General features: G+C 35.4%; 1 long non-coding RNA gene across 1 annotated transcript; it reads right to left on the bottom strand.

Moving 5' to 3' along the window:
• Nucleotides 1–16,131: 16,131 nt before the first annotated feature.
• LOC141405219 (uncharacterized) lies at nucleotides 16,132–23,014 on the bottom strand. Its single transcript, XR_012413163.1, has 2 exons — nucleotides 18,366–23,014; nucleotides 16,132–18,155 (listed from the first exon to the last, which is right to left on the bottom strand). It is a non-coding gene; the product is annotated as an uncharacterized lncRNA (long non-coding RNA).
• Nucleotides 23,015–23,707: the final 693 nt, after the last annotated feature.

Here is a 23,707-nt window from a genome sequence, read left to right on the forward strand (position 1 = left end):
TTGAAATTATCGTAGGTTTCCCATGATACATATGTACAACAGTCATTGTTTTAAGATTGACAGTTGCAATGCGTAATACATACCTTTTCTACATACCCTAGATTTAATTAAAATAAATGATATAAAAGTGTCTCGCATCATCTCGTAGTTTTAACGTTACATATTTCATACATATATTACTCAGTTGTATATGAGAATGCTTACATTTTGATTTTGTCACAGATGTATTTATGTATGTATATGAAAATATATGTTTGATTTATATTTTAGATTTTAGTAATAATATATTTCTTAAATAGGTATCACTAATTAAACCTTATTAATAGTAAATACAATTTGCAGAGTTAATATAAGCGTATTCATTGATTTGTAATTGTTAGAAGACACGTCACGATTTATCTGGAAGATCTTACTCTTGGAATATGATTGTGTCATAAATACTTATCATGTTTACCAAATAATTACGGCGCTTTAAAATTTCGATTTTCTTCTTCATCCGACATGTAAAAAATTAAATTGTCATGTGGTTCTTTTCAGAAAATCAAGATTGCTTTGCATTTCGTCGGTATCAACTATTACGCAAATCCAAGGCATATTTATACAAGGTAGAAGTGACAATCAACTGTATTCTTATTTTTTTTTTGTAAATTTAGTTTTCAAGGTGTAATAGGGTCTACTCATGACATTTGAAACTTCGAAATTTGCTACCATAAAATACTTCTTTTCATCCTAAACGTGTAACAAAAATTACCTAGGACAGTTCTGAATGCTTTATATTTACATTTTAATTAAAATTTGTTCTATTTTAGAGGATTTTCAAAATTTATTTATGTTTTTCATGTGAAATTTTTAAGAACGGCCCCATTATTCAATATTTTCATTGACATTAAATTTTCTATAACAACAATGTTGTTGTTGAATAGGTCTGTTCCATAAATTCGCAAGTAAAAATTACATGCAAGTTCTTGCTTGTACTTTTCAGTTCTCTTTTATTAAACAAATTTGTTATCGAACAGCATTTTGTAAAAGTTTTTACAAATTTTTGGGTTATCGAACAGACCTTATGTTTGCGTGCTTCGTGTAGACAGACTCCGGTTTTGAAAAAACGCAATATTTGCAAAAATTATGATCACACTTAATGTTTAAAGTCGTTCCATGGTGAAATATTCACGGTGTTCATGAGCCAACTTTAAATGAAAGGAGCTTACACATGGGAAGCTTTTGCGGATTTTGAAACTACAATGTTTATAGATGAGAAAAATCAAATAAACAAATAAATCGCGGTCAAAGTTCACATTATTTCATGATGAACTTCGGAGAGCTATATTGTTTTAAACACGCTATATTTGCAATATTTATGAACGAATAGCTTAATTAATTTGGGAGACAACGATGGTTGTGTCCCCGATCAAATGTTCTTGGTTGGGGCCCGAAGTCCCGATCACGGCCATTTTTAAAATATGTTGTATCTCGAAAACAAAAGGGGAGTACACACTATCATTTAAAACTGACAGTCAACGTACTTTTAGGACAATTTTCAGGCAAATAAAACGTTTTGTTTGTTTAAAAATGTTTGAAATAAAATATGTAAAGTATTATTGAAAGATTAGGAAAGTTATTATTCAGCTTAACTTTGATATTAACGAAATAGACTTCGACTGTCAGTTTTCATAAAATTTTCTGGAGTGTGCCGTGGTACACGTAGGCATGACTTTCGGAGGTTGCATGCTACCTCTTCTATTAAAAGAACGATATATTGACAAATTGCAGAAATATACCAGTTTTTTAATTGTAAATTATAAAGCCTATAAAAAAAGTTGACATCAAAAAACAAAACGATGGACCAGCAACGCGGACCCGGGTCTGCTAGTAGTTTAAAAACCGAATATTTATGGCACTTTATGTATAATTATACTTTTTATCGATCGATATAGATTATAATACAAATCAAAGACTATTCCAAGAGAAGTATCTGCCACAGGAAGGAGTATTACCTCATACATATATATTAATATATCGTCATCATAAGTGCCCGAAGACGTATCTCCAAAAAAAAAAAACACCATTCGTTTGTTGATTCAGCCTGACACATAAAGCTAAAATACACGCTCTGGCTAAATTTCAAGCTTCTATGGCGTAACAAAAGGCGTAATCCACATTATTTGAAAATGAACCAGCAGTAGTGATCACTGCAGTATTTGATTTTTGCAGCAATTATAATGCCAGATTAATTTCCATGGGGTGCGGATACGGTTATTTTACCCGAAATCCAGATTAAAAAACCGGTGTAATTTGACTCTTAGATAGCGATGTCTCATAAATGGTGATTCCTTTTAAAAATCGTAGAGGCCATTCTTGTAGTTAAATTTTAAAACTACAACTTTTAATTTAGATACGTCATACAGGATAAAACAATATATAATTGTTCCACAAGGGAGACTTCTCTCATATCAATCAATGAGTGCACCCCGATTCATATTAGCTCAATTATATGGGACCTACAGTTTCTCGCCGAGTCCGAACGGCGTGTCCTAAGACACCACTTGTAGAGAAGTACAAGTACATGGCTGAAATACTCAGTAAATGTCGCCAACATTACTAAGGGATATTTTGCTACCGTCGAAAATTTGATGTTTCCTAACGGTGGCGCCAGGATGAAATCGAAAAAAACTGAATAAGCTCTCAAAAAATGTCCTTTAACCCGAATAACTTTTTTCCACACATGGGATTGATGGGGACTTTAAGGACAATACTCCCCAGAAGAAAAAATTGGAAGTTGTGAAATTGGAGTTATGATTTCACAACATCTTTCGATGTAGTCCAACAGAGTTATGAAAAATGCACTCCGTTGGATACATTTTATAAGCAGATGCTTTAGTCCCGGTCCACACTAGAGTGATTTCATTGAAAAAATTGCATGAAATTATGCGTCTCTAGATCGACTTCCATAGTAGAGTAAAATCATAAAATTGCTGTAGTGGGGAATTACATTTAAGAACGCCTAATTTCACGAAATTTTTTAATGAAATTCACACTAGTGTGAACCGAGACTTAGAGATCCCTACAAAACAAAACCAGAAATGAATTAAGCAAGAAAGTCGAGCGGCTTATGTACCCAGGCCTTAAGAATTTGTTTCAATTTAATTTATTTATTACAGTAACCTATCCCATAGGACCATGAGCGGTTCCAAAAAACATTAAACAATTTGTTATATTGACATTTGTTGGATTGAAATTTGAGTGCATCCTATCTGTGTGCTGTGGAAGCAAAATGGAGTGCATCCTAGCTGCGCGCTCCCTTGTAAAATTCATAAGTGAATTCATAGAAAAATATGTACTCCAACGGCACTTGTACTGTACACTTGTAGTGATTCAACTGCATCCGCGGATGCAAACTTTTGGTATGTTTGGATGAACCCAACTGGTATGAACCCAACTCTTTTCCACTTTCTTTTCCTTTACAGTGGAAAAAGCTCGTGTTATTCCTATACCTAAAGGTAACAGCTCCGATGATCTCAGACTTATTTCAATTCTCCCTGTGCTGTCTAAAGTGTGTAAGCACATTATGAAAAACCAAATGTTGTTGCATGTTAACCAGTTTTTGTATAATGATCAATTTGCTTTCCGCAGAAATCACAGCACTACGGGATTATTGCTCTATATGACTGATATTATTAGAAATAGCTCTAACACTAATGCTAATTCTGTAGTTGTATCATTAGATCTAACCAAAGCATTTGATTCGATTTCTTACCATGTATTGGATGAGTTTAACGTTTCTAGAACTGCGTGCAAACTCATAATGTCTTACTTGTGCGACAGATCGCAATTTGTTTTCTATAATGAAGAATCTTCCACGCTGCTTCCCCTTACCAGTGGCGTTCCGCAGGGTTCAATATTTGGTGCTTTGCTTTTTGTTCTGTACGTCAACAGTATTGCTGAGTGCTTTAGCGATGTTAATTGCACACCTCTTTTATTTGCGGATGATATTTTCCTCGTTTTTAATGATGCTGCAGTGTCTGTTAGTGCCTTTCAAGATGAAATAAATAGTTGTCTTAGTCGCTTCCGGGATTGGTGCTTTGAAAATGCTATTAAATTCGGAAGTCACTCTAATTACCTCAATATTTTTCTAGCTCAAACCCCGATCAGATTTGTAAGTTGTCTGAAGATCCTGGGAATTATTTTAGATGATCGACTTACGTTTGAATCTCATCGTATAGTTGTTTGTACTATTCGCAGATTATATTCTACTAATATATACCTACCCTCGTGGGTTAAAAAAGACTGGCTGCAGCTCTACTCATGCCGCATGTTAATTATGGCTTGAAAGTGGTTTATGGTACGATCGACCGAAATTTGCTGAGGTTAAGACGTATTGTCAACTCTGTCGATAGATTTGTGTATGGTGTGGGTCGTCGGGAACATATATCTTCTTATGTTGAGAGTCTTCTGGGAATGGATTTCGAACGGTTTGTCTCCTGTAAACTATTATATGCGTTTCACAAAATAATTAAGACTGGTACGCCAGCTTCTTTAGCAAACATGTTTAGCTTTGGCTTTTATTCCAGAAACACACAAATCTTTATATCTAGAATATACAACTATACTTTTGAGAAATCATTCTTAATACGTGTTGCAAGATTGTGGAATTATTTACCTGTTGAACTGAGACTTTTTTCACAGTCCAATAATGCTTTTCGGCTAAAATTGTTGAATCATTTTGGATTTCGACGTTAATATAGACTAACTTCATATAAATGGTTTTTTTGGACTTGATCAGCTTAAGTGATCTAAATTCATATTTTGAATCAAATTTTTTCAGTTGCAAATGTTTTGAGCAGTACCAAAGTGAGTCCGAGCTTTGTTTTGTATATTTTTGCAAAGTAAGTGCAATTATTGCCAATTATTTTTTAAATCTTTAAAAAGGGGTCAACAAACAGTCAATCTACAAAAATATTTGCATTTCAAATCGATAAATTACCTCAGAAAAATATAAAAAGTGAAATTAGTTGTATTGGTATGAATCAACCACTAATAATAGCTTATTCGAAAGATATTATTCACATCTTTAAAAGGAACAAATATCAATGGAAATCCGCTGCGAAAAAACGAAGTTATGCCCGTTTAAATTTTCGCTACTTTTACCGTTATAAAACAATAAAGCGAAGTGACCCAAACGAAAAAAGGTATTTTCGTTCATGGACCCCAACACGAAAGAATTTTGTAACAGAACGCTTGAATATTTTTCTGGTCAACCTTTGTAGCACAGTGTCATTTATCGATATTTTCCGAAAAATGTGCACCGCCCCAAGGCCAGAACTGCCTGAAGGAGCGTTCTAATGCTTTTGCGATGTACAAAAAGTTCTTGATTATTGTGTTGGCTGCAATTTTGGTCTTTGTGTTGGATCGCAAATCCCCATGTTTTGGCTGTTTTATGCCAAAATATCCAAAAAACGTCAATAAAAAACTTCAATAGGGAGGCTCGATTTTCACCGTAGACATATGGTCTAGTGGACTTTTTTGCTCAGTTCAATCCCAGGAATCAGAAACGTGAAGGGCCCATTACGGTTTATAACGAGGGTTTTGCCTAAGGCTGAGGTGAGCTCAGTCGCAGCCAGGGTCAACTCAAGGACCCACGAAACCTTAAGTGAAAACACGAGTGATGACAATTCAATTCTTTATTATCACCCTTTGGTGCTTAATTACTGATTAACATGTGAACATGATACTTATGTGAAATATGCAATTATGTATGGTGGTTATTCGTCTCAGCTGGGTGGAACCTTACTGTGGGCTCGTAGTTAATCGTCTTCGGGCGACACGAGAAAGAGTGATGTTTGTAAAGTTGTAGTTGTAGCGCTGGTGGCAGGTGTTGGCTTGATCGTACCCAGTGGTAGTGGTCGTTACGTTGATGCTCGGCTGAAGTACTCGCACCCAACGATTCGGCTTGTTTGGCTTCTGGGTTTTGTAGTCGTGTTTAATCGACTCGGGCTGATGTCTTCGGGTTGATGATACTCGGCTTAGTGCAGTCGTGTTGAAGCGACTCGGGCTGATGTCTTCGGGTTGGTGATACTCGGCTTAGTGTAGTCGTGTTGGAGCGACTCGGGCTGATGTCTTCGGGTTGATGATACTCGGCTTAGTGTGGTCGTGTTGAAGCGACTCGGGCTGATGTCTTCGGGTTGATGATACTCGGCTTGGTGTAACGTGTTGGTAATCCTCGGCTCGGGCTGATGTCGTGTGGTGACCCTCGGCTCTGGATTCGGCTGTGGTAGTCGGGTTGGTGGTTCTCGTTGGGGCCCTTTGGTTTAGTCAGCCTGGAACGAGAAGACGATCGTATTTAGAGGGAAGCGAACGAATCGCGGAAGCGAACGAATCGCGGAAGCGAGCGAATCGCGGAAGCGAACGAGTCGCGGAAGCGAACGAATCGCGGAAGCGAACGAGTCGCGGAAGCGAACGAATCGCAGTGTATACAAAAGAAGCGAACGAATCGCAGGAAGCTTCGGTTGTGTTTGGGTACCAGGCGACTGCGGACACTGCCACACGTCAACTTCGTGTTTCTTCGGTTAACTCCAGCACTTCACCACCTCTGGTGTCCAAAACCGAAATACTCATGTGGGTAGCAAAAGGAAGCGAATGAGAATTATATTCACACACTGTGGAAATGATTCTCATTTATATGCACCGAAGTAAAATAATTTCATTACATCGAGTGTTATGACTGAGGGTATTTTATGAAGATTGCAGAGTATGTATTGACCAATGGTAAATTCATAGATGGCGGGACTCGTAGAAATATACACATAAAGGTGGGGCATATAATGAGGTGGGTTAACCACAAAATAAAATATTTTTAAGGAAAAGGAATAAATGTAATGGTCACGTTACAGGTTTTCAAATCGCCCCGGCCTAATGTACATATATACATAGCATTAAAAATTGAAGCGAATTCGTGAATCAACATCCCATCATAATTAACACGTAATTTACCGGGCTCAGATTGGCTTTTTACTGATCATCCTTGGAAACTGATTTTATACAAACTTGTTTATGCCGATTCTCCCAGAAAAATGATGATATAAACAGCAAACATAAATATATATTTTATTATCGTTTCTTTTTCATGCACAAAAGTGTCAATACGCAAATTTCATGTTGCTCTTAGTGATTGTTCTTTGATAATTGTATGCCAATATTGCAATTATGTACTGCGACATCAAAGAAATACAGCATTTTTTAACTATAAGTTACATTGTATAAAGTTTAGATAGTCAGTTATACATAAATACATACAAGCGTCTTCTCAATAATCCAATATTTTATAGATGTTATATATATTTAATTTTTTTTTAAATATAGTTACATAAATCGGTTATAGTGAAATATATAATTAAATTCGGTGGGTAAATTTTAATTCATTCAGTTAATTTTTAAGCGTAACATGTTATCATCTTAAATCTAGTCAGTAAATATAAAGATTTTAAGCATATGTATACAGTAACTGCATATATATTTGTAAAAAATATGATTACATCTATTTATTCTTCATTAATTTTTCTCAGTAAGCTAACATATTTTAGTAGAAAATCAATAGATGTTATTATGCAAAAAAATAAGTTAAAGAACTAAAAATACATATTACAAAATACATCAGTGCCGCTCAGCTTTTGCAAAAACGCTATCCCCAGTGCATAAAATAACAATATCAAAATACACATTTGCTTGCACACTGGATTTTTGCAAAGACAACTCACCCCATGATATACAAACATATATAAGTACAGTCGAACTTCTCTATAACGAATAATTCTAATAATCAACCAATTTACTCTATAACGCAGTAATTCTTCGTTCCAAGCAGCTACATTGTAGAGAAGTGCGACTGTATGTTCATATATATTTACATATACATACGTCCGTTACAGCTGAGCTTATTACCACGTTCTATGGAGATTTTTGACACAAGATATAGGAAGACATCTCTAAAAGTAATAATGATATAGAAACTATAAAAGCGTGTTTATATTCGGGATATTATTATGTCTGTTCTCGCCACATCCAGCTAAATTTAGAAGGATCCTCATAGCAAACAAGTAAGAACGGCGTTAAGTTCGGCCGGGCCGAACTTGTTATACCCTCCACCACAAGTTGTATTGAAGTAAAATGGAACAATTAGTTTCTTTTCGTTCAAGAAGAAGACTAAATACCAAATTTCAGCAACTTCGGTAAAACAATGTGGCTAACCTTCAAAATTACGAAATTAGGGAGGTACCGATCTCTGGGGTCTATATCGTCGATGTATACCGACAAATTTCTGGCGGAAAGGTTTTAGACTCATAGAAGACTAAATACCAAATTTCCAATAATTCGCTAAGACATCAGCAGGTACGATTCTATGGGGGATATAGGAACACGTGTACCTATACTGATAATTCTCTTCTGGAATATTTTAAAACCCCATGGAAGACTAAATAGCAAATTTCAGTCATTTCGGTTGGGTATTGACGTCACAATCTTAAGAATGTCGAAAATCGTGAGGTACAAATTTCAGGTGAAGGGTTTTGTACCCCCAACGAAGACTAAATACAAAATTCCGGCAATTTCGGTGGAATATTGGGGCCACAACCTTCAGAATACCGAATATCGGGAGGTACCCTTCTATGGGGGCTATATGAAATTTCAGGTGGAAAGTTGTATACCCCAAGGATGACTTAATACCAAATTTCAGCCATTTCGGAGGGATATCGAGGCCACAACCTTCAAAATACCGAAAATCGGGATGTACCCTTCTATGGGGGGCTATATGAAGACGTGGACCTATACCGAGAAATTTCAGGTGGAAAGTTGTATACCCCCAAGGAAGACTTAATACCAAATTTCACCCATTTCGGTGGAATATTGAGGCCACAACCTTCAACTTACTGAAAATTGGGAGGTACCGTTTTATGGGGACTGAATACAAAATTTTAGCCCTTTCGATGGATTTTTGTGGTCATAACCTTCAAAATACCGAAAATCGGGTGGCACCGTTCTTTGGGGGCTATATAAAAACGTGGACCGATGTAGCCCATTTGCAATACCAAACATCCTAGGAGTAATAGAAACTTCTATACTAATTTATAAAGCTCTATCTTAAAAATTGCGAGCTGTATCTTGATTTCAGCAGATTTCGATGTGTTACAAACGGAATGATAAATTTATTTATACCTTCCATATTATGGTGGAGGGTATAATTACAATATTTTCACAAAAGATCTTATTATATATACCATGGTACAATTATTTTCCAGGTAGAGGCAATTGCTGTTGTACAACAAACGTAACAACAACCACATAGAATTTTGTTGTTGCAAGTAATACTTAATAAGTATTACTTATGTGTAGACATCGGATTTTTGCATGTTTTTTATTTCTCATCCGATTGGACTCAAATTTTGGATCTAGGTGTTTTAAGGGTCAATTTTTCGATATTTGGGGTCATATCAAAAACATGCAAAAAATATGCAAAATACATGCAAAAAATATGCAAAATATGCAAAAAATATGCAAAATATGCAAAAATATGCAAAAAATATGTAGAATATGCAAAAAATGCAAACAGATTTTGACCGAAAATCGTCATAAAAGTCGTAAAATTGTCAATTAATGTTAGCAAAATCGTCGAAAATGTTCAAATTGTTCTAAATAAAGATAGTTGGCCGTTTATTGTCGATTTTTTAGCAGATTATTGTGTTATCGAGACCTCTTACGACTGTGTGGTGTAGGGTATAAAAGTATGGTATTGTAATACAATTATATAAAATTTGATAAAATATCAAACGTTCTATGTAAAATTCAATATTTTCTTTGTCATAATTTGTAGCATTAGGCTGGTTTTTGTTCAAAGGGAACAAATCGATGCCGGATTTTTTAAGGCGGCACCCGCATAAAGTTTTAAGTTTGGTCAGATTTTAAGACTGTCAAAGTTTGAGCACAATTGGAATATGTTAACACGTGACACTGGCGCCTCGAACTTATGAAAATCTCGATTTTTTGGCTATTTAGCGACTTCGGCGACCCATTTCTCTGGAATGGTTGAAGCTTTTCTATGGAGATTTTTGACACAAGATATAGGAAGACATCTCTAAAAGTAATAATGATATAGAAACTATAAAAGCGTGTTTATATTCGGGATATTATTATGTCTGTTCTCGCCACATCCAGCTAAATTTAGAAGGATCCTCATAGCAAACAAGTAAGAACGGCGTTAAGTTCGGCCGGGCCGAACTTGTTATACCCTCCACCACAAGTTGTATTGAAGTAAAATGGAACAATTAGTTTCTTTTCGTTCAAGAAGAAGACTAAATACCAAATTTCAGCAACTTCGGTAAAACAATGTGGCTAACCTTCAAAATTACGAAATTAGGGAGGTACCGATCTCTGGGGTCTATATCGTCGATGTATACCGACAAATTTCTGGCGGAAAGGTTTTAGACTCATAGAAGACTAAATACCAAATTTCCAATAATTCGCTAAGACATCAGCAGGTACGATTCTATGGGGGATATAGGAACACGTGTACCTATACTGATAATTCTCTTCTGGAATATTTTAAAACCCCATGGAAGACTAAATAGCAAATTTCAGTCATTTCGGTTGGGTATTGACGTCACAATCTTAAGAATGTCGAAAATCGTGAGGTACAAATTTCAGGTGAAGGGTTTTGTACCCCCAACGAAGACTAAATACAAAATTCCGGCAATTTCGGTGGAATATTGGGGCCACAACCTTCAGAATACCGAATATCGGGAGGTACCCTTCTATGGGGGCTATATGAAATTTCAGGTGGAAAGTTGTATACCCCAAGGATGACTTAATACCAAATTTCAGCCATTTCGGAGGGATATCGAGGCCACAACCTTCAAAATACCGAAAATCGGGATGTACCCTTCTATGGGGGGCTATATGAAGACGTGGACCTATACCGAGAAATTTCAGGTGGAAAGTTGTATACCCCCAAGGAAGACTTAATACCAAATTTCACCCATTTCGGTGGAATATTGAGGCCACAACCTTCAACTTACTGAAAATTGGGAGGTACCGTTTTATGGGGACTGAATACAAAATTTTAGCCCTTTCGATGGATTTTTGTGGTCATAACCTTCAAAATACCGAAAATCGGGTGGCACCGTTCTTTGGGGGCTATATAAAAACGTGGACCGATGTAGCCCATTTGCAATACCAAACATCCTAGGAGTAATAGAAACTTCTATACTAATTTATAAAGCTCTATCTTAAAAATTGCGAGCTGTATCTTGATTTCAGCAGATTTCGATGTGTTACAAACGGAATGATAAATTTATTTATACCTTCCATATTATGGTGGAGGGTATAATTACAATATTTTCACAAAAGATCTTATTATATATACCATGGTACAATTATTTTCCAGGTAGAGGCAATTGCTGTTGTACAACAAACGTAACAACAACCACATAGAATTTTGTTGTTGCAAGTAATACTTAATAAGTATTACTTATGTGTAGACATCGGATTTTTGCATGTTTTTTATTTCTCATCCGATTGGACTCAAATTTTGGATCTAGGTGTTTTAAGGGTCAATTTTTCGATATTTGGGGTCATATCAAAAACATGCAAAAAATATGCAAAATACATGCAAAAAATATGCAAAATATGCAAAAAATATGCAAAATATGCAAAAATATGCAAAAAATATGTAGAATATGCAAAAAATGCAAACAGATTTTGACCGAAAATCGTCATAAAAGTCGTAAAATTGTCAATTAATGTTAGCAAAATCGTCGAAAATGTTCAAATTGTTCTAAATAAAGATAGTTGGCCGTTTATTGTCGATTTTTTAGCAGATTATTGTGTTATCGAGACCTCTTACGACTGTGTGGTGTAGGGTATAAAAGTATGGTATTGTAATACAATTATATAAAATTTGATAAAATATCAAACGTTCTATGTAAAATTCAATATTTTCTTTGTCATAATTTGTAGCATTAGGCTGGTTTTTGTTCAAAGGGAACAAATCGATGCCGGATTTTTTAAGGCGGCACCCGCATAAAGTTTTAAGTTTGGTCAGATTTTAAGACTGTCAAAGTTTGAGCACAATTGGAATATGTTAACACGTGACACTGGCGCCTCGAACTTATGAAAATCTCGATTTTTTGGCTATTTAGCGACTTCGGCGACCCATTTCTCTGGAATGGTTGAAGCTTTTTGTCCATATTAAGCATTAAATTAAAGGAAATTCTGTTCTTAACATTTCTTGCTGAACAACTAACTACGTAAGTATTACTGAATTCGAGATAATAAAGCCAATGTTCCGAAAAACGTGACTAGGTACGCCTTTGTGCGAAAATGGAGTCTATTAAAAAAAGCGTTTGTCGTGAAGAAAATACATTTCTGTGGCCAAGTATCCGCGTAAATGTACAAAACACATTTGCATTTGAAAAACGAAAAGTTCTGGGACAGAGAAGCCATTACATAGTCGATACGTCCGAAGATTTGCTTTACCACCAATGAAACCAGGTAAAGTAATTTGGTGACTATGTGGGTTCGAGTCCTTGGCTTTCCTTTTTCACTTGCAAATAATTTCCGATCATCAAGCTTAACTCTAAACGAGAAAATTAATAAAAAATCATTAAAAATGATCTTCGCCCTTACAGGCAAAATTTCAAAAAATAAAAAACAGGCTGAGCCCGGCTGGGATTTGAACCCACGTCCTTGAAAACATATCAAAAAATGTTGTCACGGCGTGTTAGCGTTCAAAGCCAAAACTCATAACTTCAAAGGCAGCGCAGAAAAAGCGTTTGTCGTGAAGAAAATACATTTCTGTGGCCAAGTATCCGCGTAAATGTACAAAACACATTTGCATTTGAAAAACGATAAGTTCTAGGACAGAGAAGCCATTACATAGTCGATACGTCGAAACTATGAAATTGTCATTGGAAATTGTCACTGGACCCCTGTAAGGTGTATAAGAACGTTACTAGTATTATTTTGACTACAGTAGAAGCTATTGGAGAGGATCCCTATAGAAGCTTTATCCATGAACAGCGGAGAATAAACCGTGAAAAATACACGCAACAGCTTCAATGAACGAGGCTATTTGCGTGCACTGGCATGGAAAACTATATTCTAACAAGAACAAGTGGGAAAAGCGTTAAGTTCGGTCGGGCCGAACTTTTTATACCCTCCACCACAAATTTCAGCCATTTCGGTGGATTAATGTGGCCACAACCTTCAAAATACCGAAAATCGGAAGTTACCGTTCTATGGTGGCTTTATGATGGCGGTGCCGTGACATAACTCCCAAAACGATTTTGGGAGTTATGTCCGCCTTGGATTGCGGATATAACTCCCAAATTTTTTGGGACCCATGTCCTACCCCCCTTAGCGGACATAAGTCCCAATGGGAGTTATGTCCGTTTTTAAAATTTGAATGATTTTTATTTATTTTGTTTTTCATTTCATAATATAATTTATAATTGATTTAATTTTTTTAGGAAAATTAAGTACAAAATAAGTAGTAGCCAATACAAATCGAACTATATTCAAAATTTGCCTTCAAACCTATTTAAAATGAAAAATTCTGCCTGCAGGAAAATATAAAGTAAGAAAATAAAATTTTTTTTTTTAATTAGCAAATACTTTTTGAAAAACAAAAAGAGCAGCAGGCGAAAATATTTCTTAAAAACATCGTGCGATTTTTTAAAAAATATGTTCACTATTTAAGAAAATAAAAAGTTTTTGTTATAATTTGCAAACACTTTCCGAAAAACAATAAGCGCCACAGGCGAAAATATTTTTGAAAAATCGAGCGATTTTTTACAAAAATATTTTCACAATTTAGGGAAATAAAAGTTTTTGTAATACTGTTTAAATACTTTCAGAAAAAAAAAAGCGCCGCAGGCGAAAATATTTTTGAAAAAATCGCGCGATTTTTTACAAAAATATTTTGACAATTTAAGACCATTAAAAGTTTTTGTAAAAATTTTCACATTACTTTCTGGAAAACCAAAAGCGCCGCAGGCGAAAATATTTTGAAAAAATCGCGCGATTTTTTACAAAAATATTTTCACAATTTATGAAGATCAAAAGTTGTTGTAAAGATATTCAAATACTTTCTGGAAAACGAAAAGGACCGCAGGCGAAAATATTTTTGAAAAAATCCCGCGATTTTTTACAAAAATATTTTCACTATTTAAGAAAAAAGTTTTTGTAAAAATGAGTAAATACTTTTTGAAAAGCGAATAGCGCCGCAGGCGAAAATATTTTTGAAAAAAATCACGCGATTTTTACAAAAATATTTTCACAATTTAAGAAGATAAAAAGTTTTTGTAAAAATATTTAAATTACTTTCTGGAAAACCAAAAGCGCCGCAGGCAAAAATATTTTTGAAAAAATCGCGCGATTTTTTACAAAAATATTTTCACAATTTATGAAGATAAAAAGTTTTTGTAAAGATATTCAAATACTTTCTGGAAAACGAAAAGGACCGCAGGCGAAAATATTTTTGTAAAAAATCGCGGGATTTTTTCACTATTTAAGAAAAAAGTTTTTGTAAAAATGAGCAAATACTTTTTGAAAAGCGAATAGCGACGCAGGCGAAAATATTTTTAAAAACAATCTTAACAAATATTTTTACAATTAAAGAAAATACGAACATTTTGTAAAAATATGCAAATACTTTGAAAATCGCTGCATTAAAAAAATATTTGTTGATTACTACTCCAAATTAAGAAAGAAAATTGTATTAACACGTCTATATTGAAAAACTTAAATAATTATGATGTATACAAAATGTCTTCGTCGAATAACTCTGAACTGCTACTGACATAATTTCGTTTTCAAACAATTTTATGAAATCAGGAATATTTTGTGGATACTTCGGCATTGGTTGGCACTTAGACCTTTTCAAATGTATGTATAATTCCGCTTACATTCTAACTTCTACTCTATAATTTATAACAATTTTTATGATCATTAATTTCAAAATTAAGCAAATAAATAATTTTGAAATTAAGAAAAAATCGTTGGGAGTTATGTCCGCAATTTTTTTGGGAGTTATGTCCGCTTTGCTTCAAGGACATAACTCCCAACGAATTTTGGGAGTTATGTCCGCAAAGCAAAGCGGACATAACGCCCAAAATCATTTTGGGAGTTATGTCCGTGGGAGTTATGTCCGGGCACCTATGATGGCGCGGACCTATACCTACAAATTTCTGGGGGGAAGTTTTATACCCCCAACGAAGACTAAATACCAAATTTCAGCCATCTCTGTGTGATAATGAGGCCAAAACCTTCAAAATACCGAAAATCGGTATGTCGTCCTATGGGGGCTATATCAAAACGTGGACCTATATAAACAATTTATGGTAGAAATGTTTCTTAGCCTCTGGAAACACAAAACACAAAGTTGCAAACGATTCTGTTGTCAAATGGGACTAATACATTCAAAATATATTAAAATGACGCGTACTTTATATGGGGCGTTATATGTTGGCCAGGGACGTACGCAGGGTTTGGTCGACTACAATTTTTTGAGCTACTTTAACAAATTAATACGGCTTTTCTCTAAATAATAAAAATTATTTTTGGAATTTTGAAAAGAAAACTTAGATTGTTCTGAAGGTTATGTACTAAAAATTTACTTTATGAACAAGTTGTCTAAGAAATATTTAAAATTTTATTGTTTGAATACTATTTTTGAGAAAAACTTCCAGTAAAATCTAAATAACTTCCATATCTCATGTTATTTTATAATCCAAAATAACAAAGGCTCGAGGAATTCTGTAATGCATATAAAGGTCTTGAGGCCTGTTTACGCCGGATTTCCCCAATTGGCAACCCTATTTATATTTTTCTTGGTTCCGAAATATTCGCATTCGGCATCCCTAGTTCTGCTCAGAATTGTACCTGTATGCTCTCATTTGCTCTTTCTTGCTCTTGCTAAACTTACATTGTAATTTCTTTTCAAAAAAAACACTTGTCAACTAAGCATCAACCAGTACTGCTGTTCTTGGTAAGCGTTCGTTCCTGTTTCACTGAATTCAATAAAGAACCATTATTGTTCTATTCCAAATTCTAAAACATCGCATTTTCTTTCCTTTTTTCCATTCCATATTTCCTTGGTGGATGAATCTTGAGGAAAATATTTCCATTGCTGAAATATTTTCGAGGCTCACGGCAAGAATCCAACCGCCCTTCTTTCTAGTGAGAACACCCACAATTGGCGTTTTCATTTTGGTCCTTCGAGCCGGATTGCGAGTTTTTGTTGCTGAGATTTCATCAAGTTCATCTTTTCATTCTATCGTCATCATTCCATTCTACATTTCTTCGATAAAAAGGTAAGTTTGTGCTTTGTATATTCGATTCCCTAAAGTGAAACAATAGTGCATACAAGAAGTGATTTTCAAGTCCAAAGTTCAAGTGCGTTTTGCCGTCGGTAATTTGATTTTTCAATTTTATTTCGCGCACAGTGTTCCGAATTCTATTTCCAATTTTCTCCATATAATTGAATTCAGTTTCGTGTAATTAAGTTCCAATATTTAATTATTCATTCAATTCCCAATTAATTTGTGCATTTTAATTGGTTCGAAAATTATTATTTTTTCCCATTGAAATAATAATTTTCTTGCATTTCATTTTTATATTTCCTCGCATCCAAATACAAATTAAATATTCAATTCGTTTTTTTGACTCGTGACAGTGTGCTGTCTGCATTACATTTCTTCTTTCCACTTTGTCGCGAGAGCATTCCAATTCAATTTCTATTGGTTTGTTGGTGTGTTTATTTAACAAGCGGTCAGTCATTACAACAGTAGTTGTTGTTGTTAGAGACCCAACCAGCATTGCAGTCTCCTTACCAGCAGCACTGCTTTTCATATAAACACCCACACGCACATTACTTCTATTCTTTCTCCTTCGTTACTGTTGAGTAAGTTCACTCAGTCAACAAACAGTGATCTATCCAACTATTCCTGGTTTCACTCAACAGAGATAAAACTGTTCCCAGTACACCCTACACCAAGCCCGTTTATATGGTCGGTCTGCAACTTGTGTGTGACACATAATATTTTTATATATTATCGTGTATATAGAGGTGAGGTGTTTAGCTACCTCATTCTTGCCTACATATAGTTATCCATATTGCCGCTAGAGGGTGCTGTTTATATACGAAGATACCTGGAAAATATCCTTGTTTTTCTTATTTTTTAAATTTTTTTCGTGGTTTTCGAAATTATTCCGAGTTCTTTGGAGTTATTATCAAGTTTCACCACTCGCCATCACATTTAGTTCATATTTCCACTGGTAGGTGGCGCTCCACACATAACTTAATTTCTCCAAAGAACACATTTTTCATTACTTTTTCCAACTTTTTCGGGAATTTCGGTAATTCTTTCGAGAATTCTTCATAATCGACGACTTGATTTGCTGTTCCGAATAGTATTGTCGCATCCCGCCGCTAGGTGTCGCTACACATTAATTAAAATAAGCGAAAATCCTTGATTTTTCAGTATTTTTCCAAACTTTTTGGGATTTTCGTTATTCTATCCGAACAGTCTTTAACATTTCCATTTATTCTTATTGTGCCTGATCTCTAGTGTTCCATTATTCCGCTAGGGGGCGTTATATAAATACAGAAATAACTGAAACACTTTCATTTTTTCAAATTTTTCGTGATTATTTCCATTTTTTTCGAAGCAATTTTTGTCTTTGCAATTTCTGTGGCCTGTTGCGAATTTATAGTGTGCCCAACGTCCGCAAGGGGTTGCTTATATTAAGAAACTGGTCTGTATAAAGTCGATTGTTCCATTACTGACCGATTTCCTCCTGGCTCTTCGATACTTTCTGGATTCTTTATCCAACAATTGTGGTTCCCTGCTCGTATCCTGCCTTATAGTGTATTCCGAAACCTCTAGAGGGCGATTTTTATTCCAGAAAATTCTTTTAAAGTCGCCAATTCCTCAATATTTTCCGACATATACCCGAATTTTTCCTATTTTCTGAGAAATTAACGGGAAAAGATTTGCCCAGAGTTTCCGAAGTGCTTAGTTCTCCATTCAAACGGAAAGTTTCTGATTTCTGAGGAGGCAATTACTATTTTCTATTTCATTTTCCGTTTCAGTTTCCAATTCAAATATTTCCTCCGATACGATTTCCAGTATTTTCAATCCTATTCCTAATCCATCCTAAGCGTTCGTGGTACGTTTATTTCTTCTGGTGATCGATTCCTTGACATTCACGAAATGGCATTTAATATGTTCGCAGGTTCACTCAGTCGTCTTGAACAGTTCTGTTCTGGCGTGACTAGTGGCATTATCCCACTAACTTCAGCTCAGCTGGTTAAGATTCACATAAGCGAGGTTGAATCTAAAATCCGCTTTCGATGAATGTGTTGAAGAACATAGAAATACTAATTCCCTTAAGGTGAACAGAATTCAACAGAAATTCCAAAACGCGTCAACCATTTATTCCACATGCTTGACGAAATTGAATACAGTTATGGGCGATTTTCAGGCTCCAAGCTTATCTCCGAGCCTAAGGGTTCGAGATATTTCGGTTCCTATCCAAAGCAACTGTTCTATTCCGAAATGTCGCCTATGTTCCTCAGCTTCCCACACAATCCGAAAGTGTCCTACATTTATTTCGTTGGATCCACGACAACGTTCGGCAAAGATAAAAGAAATTGGTCTTTGCTGTAACTGTTTCTCCAAGACGCATCGTGTGAGCAATTGTCTTTCCAAGAGTAAATGTATCCATTGCCAAAAGCGACATCATGTCATGCTCCATGATGATTCTAGTAACACCTATTCATCAAGTCAGCTACATAGCACAAGTTCCGATCCTGCTTTGAATGTCGACTCCACTGAAATTTTTGATTCTCCAATACAGTCCACTTCTTCAAGTGGAGGCATTCAAACATATATTCCAAATTCCGAATGTGCTCTGTTAGGCTCTGATTTGGTGAAAGATGCTCATTCCGTTGTTTCTTCTCCAGTTCCTACACTTATTTGGTCCAATCCCAAGGAACCCTCCACTTCCGAGAGGTTTCCTTGTACATCCAATCTTTTGTTCCTGAATAGTTTTCCTGGCAGTGTTCCTTTTCCAGTTCCTGCATTCATTGATTCCAATCCAAAGGAACCCTCCACTTCCGAGAGGTCTCCTTGCACATCCATTTTCCTTCCTTACGGTGTTACTCATCCAGTTCCTGTACTTCGTGATTACGATTCAGAGCGGCCCTCCATTTCCGAGAGGTCCTCTTATGCATCCGTTGTTCCATCCCAGGATGAGTTTCCTTCCCGTGTCACGCATCAAGTTCCTGTATTCCTTAATTCAAATCCAAAGAAGTTCTCCACTTCCGAGAGGCTTCTTCGTGCATCCATTATTCCGTTCCAGAACATGAATTTGTCTGGCATGATGGAGTATAATAAATCCATTTTCCAATTCATTGATCCAAACAATGAAATTCCAATCCAGATGTATTCTAAATATTTTCCAATACTTATATATTTCAAAGATAATATTCATATTCTGCACTATTCAGATTATGATAACCTAATTTCAGTATTTATTCGACTACAAGAGATATTTCGGATCCAAACTTCCAATTCGAATAAAAATTACTCCTTGCTGAGAGTAGCCACAATTGCGAATATTCCATCAAGTACATTCAAACTGATTCCAAAGTTGAATTTCTTTATTTTCGGCAAGCAGACTCCAAATTTGAGTCTATTGCGGAATTCAACATTTCCAAACCATCCTCCAAAATTGAAGTACATCCGAAGCAACTTCGTTACTCATATACCCATATTTCGTCATTCAAATCATACTCCATCCCAGATAATTCATTATAGCAACCACCCAGGTGATGCAATTCATGAATTCCATTTACAAACCGGCACATTATTTGTCGTTTGTAAACCGTACTGTACTATTCCAGTTTTCCTTCAACCAGCTGATATTCCATTCACAAGTACAAGTAAGATTCTGCGTGATGTACTTTGTAGTACACATTCGGATAAAGCTGTAATCAAATTCGAAACACTTACAAGTTTCTTTTTTCCCTCAGCTTGGCGAGTACATAATTTGTCTCCAGACTGGGTCAAAATTCGTAGCCATAATAGCAATTCTTCATACACTGATGTACAGTCTTTCGAATTCTTCCCAGTTCCAAGAATCTCATCCTTTATTCCGTTCCACCTGCGAATAGCCACATGTACGTCCGCATACGCTCACCTGGGTTCCTCCAAAGTAAGTGTTGCTCCAGTGGAAACACTGTCCGTTCCGAAAATCATCCATGCATTAATTCCAACCGAATGCAATTTCCATTCTTCCTCTTTAGTGTACAATATCCAATTATTCCAAGAGATATTTTCCATATTTTTGAACTATTTCCGGAGTACAATTCCAAAATTATATTCCCAGTTTCCATTTTCTATACTTTTGTACTCATCCAGTGGTACAAATTCGACATTATATTTCAAAGAAGCACTTTCCGTATTGTTGTACTGCTTAAAAAGTACAAATTCAAGTCATCAACGAGGATTTCCTATGCTGTTGCACTCTTTCCGAAGTACAAATTCAAGATCATGTTTCAAATTCACTTCTGTTCATCCGATTATTTGTAAGCACTATTGTATTTTCCTCCCTACAAAGCACAAACTGCCTTTCCAGATATCTACGCATTCAATATTCCGATCGAGAGCCGCTAATCTACTCCGCAATGGGTCCTCCCACCACGGAAACAACGTAGCAGTATACTTTAACTATAATTTCATTAGTTTTAAGTTCAAACTTTTAATTCATTTCATAATTTACTGTTCTATTTTAAATTTGTTTTCATTTATATTACGCAATGAGAGAGTACACGGTGCAGTCGAGTCATGTTTTATTGCAGTGATACTGCAAGGGGCCCGGGATGTTTACGCCGGATTTCCCCAATTGGCAACCCTATTTATATTTTTCTTGGTTCCGAAATATTCGCATTCGGCATCCCTAGTTCTGCTCAGAATTGTACCTGTATGCTCTCATTTGCTCTTTCTTGCTCTTGCTAAACTTACATTGTAATTTCTTTTCAAAAAAAACACTTGTCAACTAAGCATCAACCAGTACTGTTGTTCTTGGTAAGCGTTCGTTCCTGTTTCACTGAATTCAATAAAGAACCATTATTGTTCTATTCCAAATTCTAAAACATCGCATTTTCTTTCCTTTTTTCCATTCCATATTTCCTTGGTGGATGAATCTTGAGGAAAATATTTCCATTGCTGAAATATTTTCGAGGCTCACGGCAAGAATCCAACCGCCCTTCTTTCTAGTGAGAACACCCACAATTGGCGTTTTCAAGGCCTTAAACTCATTCTCAAACTCATTAAAAAAATGACGAGTTTAGTATTTACTGGACAAAATGTAAGATAAATCAAGTGTTTTCCGTGGAGTATATCTCTAAGACCAATTAGAAAATTGTTTTACTACCTTAATTTTTTTATTATTTATTTAATGGAGAAAAAAAATTATTATTGTGCTTCATAAAGTTCTAATATCTGCTACAAGTAGCATACCCACCAGAATTTTTTTCCTATCATTAACAAAGTTGTAGTTGAAACAAAATTAATGCTCAAAAATTGGTTAAATTGTATTAAAATCTGCTGTAATTTCTACCTTTAGGCTAATGATAAAAATGTACCTCATCGAAATAATGACCTTTGGCTTCTCATATGTTTCGACAAAAGCCGCTTCAAATAATTGGCGTCGATTTAGCCCAGTTCGGCGTCTGTCTGGCTCGAGCGCATAACAACTCTCAAACGGATCAACCGAACTTTAAGACATATCGGTCCGAACTTTAAGACATATCGGAAACGAAATGTTTCGCTAAAATTGTGCGCACAATAACTCTCGAAGGTCCAAATCGATTTCTTCGAGACATAGATTAGCTACGGATATGGATTATATCGGGTCACTTCTTCAGGTACCTCCCACTCAAAATGTCAATATCCGATTTCACCGAAACTTTGAACATCCTAAAATTGCTTCCGGACGTACATATGTATATCAAGTACCAAGAAGGTCTATATGCGACAATATCTTCGGATACCTCCCCAAATTTCAACATAAGTACAATATAAGGGCTGTTCGAGAATCCATTGGACATTTTGACCAACGCTACTGCTTGCGGTACAGCGATATTCTATTTTTTGTGGGTAAGTCCATAACGGTTCAAAAGCTCTAAATCTTACCATGACCAACTAAAATGACGGCTTGACACCATAATTATCAAAAGGAATGACTTCCAAAATTAGGCCCACTTCCAAAATGGACCATTCCTTCAGGTATCTTCTCCACAAAAGTGCAAAACTTTTGCGCTCTTATTGAAGTCAAATTTATGAGCTCAGCATAAACATTTATTCGCAACGCCCATAACGTTAAGTTTTATACCCAAATGTTTCGATATTTTGTCGGAAAGTTTATACGTCCAAAAGAGGCCATGAAATTCTGAAACTCCCTGACTACACAATTTTTAGGACAAAGATTTTGGTTATGAAGCCCGTATTCGATCTTTCTATAGATTAAAGTCTCAACTCACACAGGCTGAGGGTATATCTACGTCGGCAAACCCGACTGATACTTTTTAACTTGTTTTCGAGAAAACAAAAGATATGAATTTTCATATGTTCGCCTCCGCTGTGCCGACAGAAGTCATAGTCCTTGGAAAGTTTTAAATGTCATCGAGTTCATAAACATTTAATCGTACAATTAAGATTGAAAAAAAGGCGGAACAACAACCATTGGGATATGAGTTGATGCAGTTTTTCGGCTTAACCTATTTTGTCAGGACTTAGCTAAAATTTTGCCGAGACCTAATTTGGATTTCGTAGTCTCAAACAGTGCTGCGAATGTGTAGATTCTTGCAGTACTGGAACAGACCATAAATGTAATTTTCTGATTTTTTTAGTTGTCTTACATGGACTCTATCACATCTGGTAAAATAGTAAAGTTTTGGTGTTTTTATGACAAAAAAGAATATTATTTTCTTACAATAGTTCGGTACAAGTCCAATCTGCACTCGCGGATTCGAGTTATTCTTTTCGTCGAGTTATTTATTTCAATTAATTATTGGTATACAAATGACATTAATAGGGTTTTTAGATAAATCTTCTTATCAGAATCAGTCCTCGCGTTAAAAATGTGTTCTTTTTTTATTTATTTATTTCAAATATTTATTATAATAAAAAATTACAATAAAATTATATAAAAAATAGCACTAGCATCTAAGGCTATCGGCTAAAATGTGGTTAAAATTGGTGTTGGATAAGATGTAGGATTACTAAATATATCTTACAATTATATTTTATGTTGTAAATTCAAGAGTTTGAGAAAAGTATATACATTAATAACATTGTCATGAGAAGGGATTGGTAGTGTATTTAATGGATTAGTTGACGAAAAGCACCTTGCCCTTAAAGTTTGCAACGATGGACAATCAATGATCAGATGATGGATAGATAGGATACTGCTTTTACAATATTCGCATATAGGCGGAGACTCTTTTTTGATTAGATATGCATGTGTTAAATTGCAGTGTAACATTTGTTTTGGAAGATGTTTGTTTTTGAAGGTAATACCAATGGCTTCTTTTCAGGATTAATGATTTTGTAATTATGGTTGTATTCTTCCCAATGGGGGCTATACCAAAACGTGA

Source organism: Musca autumnalis, unplaced genomic scaffold (genome assembly GCF_047663935.1).
Source record: "Musca autumnalis isolate F117 unplaced genomic scaffold, ASM4766393v1 scaffold_5, whole genome shotgun sequence".
In the NCBI taxonomy this organism is placed as follows: domain Eukaryota; kingdom Metazoa; phylum Arthropoda; class Insecta; order Diptera; family Muscidae; genus Musca; species Musca autumnalis.